This window comes from Aulostomus chinensis, chromosome 1, assembly GCF_037954235.1.
Source record: "Aulostomus chinensis isolate RoL2024-O1b breed Wild chromosome 1, RoL_Achi_v1.0, whole genome shotgun sequence".
In the NCBI taxonomy this organism is placed as follows: domain Eukaryota; kingdom Metazoa; phylum Chordata; class Actinopteri; order Syngnathiformes; family Aulostomidae; genus Aulostomus; species Aulostomus chinensis.
This window is the reverse complement of record NC_141320.1, coordinates 17,051,570-17,059,586: the sequence shown is the minus strand read 5'-3', so window position 1 is coordinate 17,059,586 and position 8,017 is coordinate 17,051,570. Positions and strand designations below refer to the sequence as shown.

Below are 8,017 nucleotides of genomic sequence, written 5' to 3'. Positions count from 1 at the left end.
AATCTTCCAACGTGAGAGAACCTGACAGACCATTTTATACCAAAGACAGGCTGTGTGTGTGTGTGTGTGTGTGTGTGTGTGTGTGTGTGTGTTTGTGTGTGTGTGTGTGTGTGTCCCTACTGACTGGAAACTGAATAATAACCAGACTAACTTTTATCATTGACCAAGTCTGGTTGACTCACTAAATTCATAACTGAAGCGATTATTTAATTAATAAACAGAACATGTGTCTAAAGTCATGATCAAATTCATGTAAAATCTGAGCAACCAGGGTTTGAAAATGTTCCAATGAGCCAAACCAATGGCTGGGAGGTGGGAATCCAACCAGGGACCTTTAGATCCACACCAGTCTTCCCTGACCTCATAGAAACTGGAACATTTCAACAAATAAATTCAAATTCAACTCAGCAGCAACTCTAGAACCGTTGCTAACTTGCTAATTCCTGTTAGCTCCAGATCAGACAATGCAGGCTCACCTTCACGCTTGGTTGTACGACCGCCACCAGTTGAAGCTTCTCTGGTTCAACAAACTCTGGGGACTCAAGACACAAGTCAGCACCGGTGCAGGTCCAGATCCAGATGTTTGCTGAGGGGAACAATGGCTTACGGGAGCTCCAGGGAGCTGGTTTGAACTGGTCCCTCATCTCTGTGAGTAGAAACCATCTGAGGTGGAAGGTCTGCTTTGACCTCCTGACCTCCCAGTAAAGCCAGTATAGATGTTGAGCTTGGAGGAGTTGATGGCCTCCTTCATCTTCTTGTTGGAGGTGTTTGCTAAACTCAGCACCACCACAGATCAGAGGAAAGTCCACTTGTCAGCTGGACACTGGAGTTCTAGTGACCTGCAGGATCTTAGTTGTGGTGGCAGCAGGCCTGTTCCAAGAGCTTTGCTCACATTCCTGATCAGGCTTCATCATGGTCCTGGACCACTGAGTGATAGAAGCTGATCCTGGGGGTGGACTGTCTTTAGGGGGCTGAGGTGTCTGGTGGTCTTGGTGGACCCTCTGTATCTCAAGCTGAGACCACAGAGTCCTGTGTTCTTGAGTCATTGTCTATAGTCTCTGTTGTTGGACAGCTCGGTGTGGTCCCTGATGGTCTAGTGGCTAGGATTTGGCGCTTTCACCGCCGCGGCCCGGGTTCGATTCCCGGTCAGGGAATGAGTTATTTAGAGGTTGAGGGAGAGGTGATCAGGTGGTCCACATGATGGTGGAGGTGATGAACTGTGAATCCATCATGGCTCCACTCTCACCCCCATTGTAGTGTTCTTGGTTCACTCTGCCATGGCCCCATGTTGAAGGGTGACTGTCTCATTCAGGTTAGACCCTATTAAGTCACTGACTCCTGCAAGGACAAACTGTAATCCTCCTTTGTAGCTTTGGTTCCTTGCAGCACAGAAAGTCCATTCACTGATGTAGGAACTGGAAAACTTAGAGCTCCAGTCCTCGGTTCCTTGCACCAAAGAAAGGAGGGAAATGCAATCAATGTTGAATTCATTTACATTTCTTATATTTGATCAAAGCTAGAACTTAATAAGCTGCCATCGACCTTGATGACCAACTCCTTCACTGTGTAGTTCAAAGTCCCTGGTTTGATTTGTGTCAGGACTTCAGAAGCTCCAATCCTCTCTTAGTTCTAGTGAGAGTGGAAGAGATTATAAATGAGAGAAGCAGGGCCCTCCCTCAGAACTGAACCAGCTCAGTTGGGAGAGCCTTAGACTGAAGATCTAAAGGTCCCTGGTCCGATCCCAGGTTTCAGCAGAGGAACAGCATTGACTTTACTTTCCAGTGGAGGAACTGCAGACATGAAGGAAACTAACATCTTGTCCTGTGCATTCTTGTGACATTCAGGACATTTTTGGAGCCTCTTGTTGGATTTTTCCACAGAGAATCAGAGCCAATCAAAAGCATGGAGGACTTTAACATGGAGGACTGAACAAGTCAAGAAAGCATCAGTTTGACCTTCACAGGTGTTTCTTTTCCTGTCTCAATGCTGTAGAAAGAGCCTGAGGAGCTCAGACGGTAGAGCATCAGACTTTTAATGTGAGGGTCCAGGGTTCAAGTCCCTGTTCAGGTGCTGTGGAGGTTCCAGTGTTTGACAACATGGTACTGGATGAAGTTCAGTGTTGAACAAACTGTCATCATCAAAAGTAGAAGTGTTCTTGTCTTGCCACTGTGAGACAGTTGCTAGAAAAGTGACCACTAATAATTTCATGTGGCATGCAATTAACAAAACACCCACGTTGATGGTCGAGGGGTCTGGAGCCTATCCCAGCATCTACGGGCCAGAGGCGGGGTTCACCCTGGACAGGTCGCCAAAACCATTCACACTCACATCTACAGTTAATTTAGAGTGTCCAATCAGCCTCATCCCAAATTACATGTCTTTGGACGGTGGGAAGAAGCCGGAGTACCCAGAGAGAACCCACGCATGCACGGGGAGAACATGCAGATTCTGCACCCGAGCCTGGACTCAAATCCAGAACCTTCTTGCTGTGAGGCCACAGTGCTGACCACTGCACCATCATGCTGCCGTGGTCTCATATACTTTTCTAAATTGTGTTTCTTTCATGTCCTCCTGAGATCAAACACAGAATTCTAGTTACTGTCAAAGCCCTGATGACATCATCAGGAATTCTGACTTTGATCTGGAGACTCTTGCTTTAATCTGAATTTGATCCGACTAATGTTTTAGTTTAGGTTGCATGAAACCGACCACCTCATTTCTCCTGATGGACTGGTGACCTGTCCAGGGTGAACCCTGCCTCTTGAACAATGTCACCTGGGATCGCCCCCCCCCCCCCCCCATGACCCTTAAAGGATAAGAACAGAAAGTGGATGGAGGGATGGACTCAACACTGAAATCAGCTGATCTGATCCACATTCTAATGTTTCCTGTCCCTCTTTAGGAGTCAATGAGAATAGTAGTGTATATAATAATGTATATCCAACCTTGTAGTATCTTTCCAAAGCTTTTAGTATTTCTTCTTGTTTCTACTTGTAGTTTTAATATCTGGATCTTTTCTTTTGATGTCCTGCTGTCTGCTCTTTGCTTTTGGAGCTTCCTTCAACAACTACCAGGCCTCCTGGGTACTGTAGGAAACATGGTCAAGTTCTTCTGACTTCTCCAGGAACGTCCTGCTCACATTGGTCTGTCTTCATTTTGACTCCTCCCACTGCCACAATGACCAGCCTTTATACTCTTGGTGACTGGGGCCCTGGTTGCTGCAGGCCTCAACACCAGCCTGTGGTTGTGAGCAGGGCAGAACAGAACTGACAGTATCTCCCATGCAGGACCTGGGTCAGCGCCTGGTGCCAGCTGGGGCACCGCTTTAACCTGGACCCCTAGAAGATCTTCTCCAGGAACTGGCCTTTTTGGTTCCATCAAGGCCTGAGAGGATGGTGAAGAGTGATCCTCCACCAGGCAGCACAGTCAGCAGCAGCCATTTTGTTCCACTAGAATCAAGTATGATAGTGACAGACTGGTGAGTACTTGCTAACTGACACTTCCTGTTTTTACTGCTATTCTTCCATGAATGTGCTCATGTTGGCTGGTCCCCAACCAAAGTTTCAAAGCCATGATGACATCTTTCATCAACAATCAGACTTATTTTTTCTCTATTTGGACAAAAAAGGTTCCAACTGACACGGCCGGCAAACGTCCTGGAGTTCATTCAGCCTGGAGAACCAGGTGCTGGTTCCTTCTTATACCAGGCAGGAACGGGCAGCAGATCCAAGATCAGTAGGTGAAGATGTCTGCTTTGACTGGTAGGAGGAAAGAGAGCAGGAGAGCTGGTCAGAGACTCTCCGACCAGGGTCAGTAGTAAGTGTTGCTAAAAACCTCAAAATAATGCGACAGTAATGTAGTAAAAATTGCTACGAACCTCAAAATATTGCGACAGTGATGTCGGAAGAATTGCTAATGATCTCAAAATGATGCGACAGTGATGTAGTAAGAATTGCTAATGAACTCAAAATGATGCTAACAGTAATGTACTGATAATTGCTATTCAACTCAGTGATGCTAACAGTAATGGTGTGAACGTTTCGAATAACCTCAAAGTGATGCTGAAAGTCATGTCGTAAGAGTTGCTACGAACCTCAAAATAATGCGACAGTGATGTCGGAAGAATTGCTAATGATCTCAAAATGATGTGACAGTGATGTAGTAAGAATTGCTAATGAACTCAAAATGATGCTAACAGTAATGGAGTGAAAGTTTCGAAAAACCTCAAAGTGATGCTGACAGTCATGTGGTTTGAGTTGCGAGTAAATTAAAAATGATCCTGACAGTGATGTCGTACGAATTGCTTTTGACCTCAAAACGATGCTAACAGTAACGTAATGATAGTTACTAATAAACTCAGTGATGCTTACAGTAATGTAGTAAGTGTTTTGAACAACCTCAAAGTGATGCTGACAGTCATGTAGAAAGAGTTCCTACTAACCTCAAAATAATGCGACAGTGATGTCGTAAGAATTGCTAAAAAACTCAAAATGATGCTAACAGTAATGTAGTGATAGTTGCTAATAAACTCAAAGTGATGCTGACAGTAATGTAGTAAGAGTTGCTACGAACCTTTAAATAATGCAACAATAATGTAGTAAGAGTTGCTATGAACCTCAAAATAATGCGACAGTAATGTAGTAAAAGTTGCTACGAACCTAAAAATATTGAGACAGTGATGTCAGAAGAATTGCTAAAGATCTCAAAATGATGCGACAGTGATTTAGGAAGAATTGCTAATAAACTCAAAATGATGCTAACAGTAATGTAGTGAGAGTTGCTACGAACCTTTAAATAATGCAAAAATAATGTAGTAAGAGTTGCTACGAACATCAAAATAATGCGAAAGTGATGTCGGAAGAATTGCTAATGATCTCAAAATGATGCGACACTGATGTAGTAAGAATTGCTAATGAACTCAAAATGATGCTAACAACAAAGGAGTGAAAGTTTCGAATAACCTCAAAGTGATGCTGACAGTCATGTAGTTAGAGTTGCTACTGACCTCAATTTAATGCTGCAGTGATGTGTGAGAGTTGATAGTAATTTCAAAATCACGCTAAAGTGATGTAATGAGAGTTGCTACATACCTAAGAAATGATGCTAAAGTGATGTGGTGAGAGTTGCTACTTACCTAATAAATGATGCTACAGTGATGTGGTGAGAGTTGCTACGAACCTCAAAATGATGCTACAGTAATGTCGTGAGAGTTGCGACGATCCTCAAAATGATGCTAAAGTGATGTAATGAGAGTTGCGACAAACCTAAGAAGTGATGCTACAGTGATGTCGTGAGAGTTGCTACTTACCTCAGAAATGATGCTACAGTGATGTGGTGAGAGTTGCTACGAACCTAAAAATGATGCGACAGTGATGTAATGAGAGTTGCTAGGAATCTCAAAATGATGCTCCAGTAATGTCGTGAGAGTTGCGACTATCCTCAAAATTATGCTACAGTGATGTAATGAGAGTTGCTACAAATGTCCAAATGATGCTAGAGTGATGTAATGAGAGTTGCTACAAACCTAAGAAATGATGCTACAGTGATGTGGTGAGAGTTGATAGTAATTTCAAAATCACGCTGAAGTGATGTAATGAGGGTTGCTATTTAACTAAGAAATGATGCTACAGTAATGTCGTGAGAGTTGCGACTATCCTCAAAATGATGCGACAATGATGTAGTGATAGTTGCTACGATCCTCAAAATGATTCTACAGTGATGTTATGACAGTTGCTACTAACCTAAGAAATTATGCTGACAGTGTTGTGGTGACAGTTGATAGTAATTTCAAAATCATGCTAAAGCGATGTCATGAGAGTTGCTTCTAACCAAACAAATGATGCTACAGTGATGTGGTGAGAGTTGCTACGAACCTCAAACTGATACTTCCAGTAATGTCGTGAGAGTTGCTACAAACCTCAAAATGATGCTGCAGTGATGTCATGGGAGTTGCTACTAACCTAAGAAATGATGCTACAGTTATATAATGAGAGTTGCTACAAATGTCAAAATGATGCAACAGTGATGTCGTGAGAGTTGATAGTAATTTCAAAATCACGCTAAAGTGATGTCGTGAGAGTTGCTACGATCCTCAAAATGATGCTCCAGCGATGTGGTGAGAGTTGATAGTAATTTCAAAATCACGCTAAAGTGATGTCTTGAGAGTTGCTACGATCCTCAAAATGATGCTAAAGTGATGTAATGAGAGTTGCTACAAACCTAAGAAATGATGCTACAGTGATGTGGTGAGAGTTGATAGTAATTTCAAAATCATGCTAAAGTGATGTAATGAGAGTTGCTACTTACCTAAGAAATGATGCTACAGTGATGTCATGGGAGTTGCTACTGACCTAAGAAATGATGCTACAGTGATGAATTGAGAGTTGCTACAAATGTCAAAATGATGCGACTGATGTAGTGAGAGTTGCTACGATCCTCAAAATGATGCTACATTCATGTGGTGAGAGTTGATAGTAATTTCAAAATCATGCTAAAGTGATGTAATGAAAGTTGCTACAAACCTAAGAAATGATGCTACAGTGATGTGGTGAGAGTTGATAGTAATTTCAAAATCATGCTAAAGTGATGTAATGAAAGTTGCTACATACCTAAGAAATGATGCTACAGTGATGTGGTGAGAGTTGCTACGAACCTCAAAATGATTCAACAGTGATGTAATGAGAGTTGCTACTAACCGAAGAAATGATGCTACAGTGATGTAGTGAGAGTTGCTACGAATCTCAAAATGATGCTACAGTAATGACGTGAGAGTTGCTACTATCCTAAAAATGATGCGACAGTGATGTGGTAATTACGATGAAGCTCATAATGAAATTACAGTGATGTAGTGAGAGTTGCTACTAACCTCAAAATGATGTTGAAAGTGATGTAGTGAGAGTGGCTAAAAACCTCAAAAACGATGCTATAGTGATGTCTTAAGAATTGCTACTAACCAAAGAAATGATGCTCCAGTGATGTGGTGAGAGTTGTTAATTACCTGAAAATGATGCGACAGTGATGTAATGAGAGCTGCTACGATCCTCAAAATGAGGTGGCAGTGATGTAGTGAGAGTTGATACTAATCTCAAAATGATGCTGACAGTGATGTGGTGAGAGTTGATAGTAATTTAAAAATCACGCTAAAGTGATGTAATGAGAGTTGCTACTTATCTAAGAAATGATGCTACAGTGATGTGGTGAGAGTTGCGACTATCCTCAAAATTATGCTACAGTGATGTAATGAGAGTTGCTACGAATCTCAAAATGATGCTGCAGTGATGTGGTGAGAGTTGCGACTATCCTCAAAATGATGCGACAGTGATGTAATGAGAGTTGCTACGATCCTCAAAATGATGCTAAAGTGATGTGGTGAGAGTTGCTACTATCCTCAAAATGAGGTGACAGTGATGTAGTGAGAGTTGCTACGAATCTCAAAATGATGCTACAGTGATGTAGTGGGAGTTGCTACGAATCTCAAAATGATGCTACAGTAATGTCATGGGAGTTGCTACTTACCTAAGAAATGATGCTGCAGTGATGTAATGAGAGTTGCTACGAATCTCAAAACGATGCTACAGTAATGTCATGGGAGTTGCTACTTACCTAAGAAATGATGCTACAGTGATGTAATGAGAGTTGCTACGAATCTCAAAACGATGCTACAGTGATGTCGTGAGAGTTGCGACTATCCTCAAAATGATGCTACAGTGATGTGGTGAGACTTGCTACGAATCTCAAAATGATGCTACAGTAATGTCGTGAGAGTTGCTACGATCCTCAAAATGATGCTACAGTGATGCGATAATTGCGATGAAGCTCAAAATGAAACTACAGTGATGTATTAAGAGTTGCTTAAAACCTCAAAATGATGCAGGGTGACTTTGTGGAAAGACTTGCACTCCCAACACAATCATTCTCACGAATGCAGTGACAGGTCAGAGCCAAGGGAGCCTCCATGTCCACAGATGTCCACATGGCAGCTGGACTTCCTTTTTCACTCCTTCCCGTTCCTCCTGGT

The 8,017-nt window shown here is 42.4% G+C and overlaps 1 non-coding gene across 1 annotated transcript; it reads left to right on the top strand.

Moving 5' to 3' along the window:
• The first annotated feature begins 1,082 nt into the window (after positions 1-1,082).
• trnae-uuc (transfer RNA glutamic acid (anticodon UUC)) lies at positions 1,083-1,154 on the top strand. The gene has a single exon. It is a non-coding gene; the product is annotated as a tRNA-Glu (tRNA).
• The last annotated feature ends 6,863 nt before the right edge of the window (positions 1,155-8,017 follow it).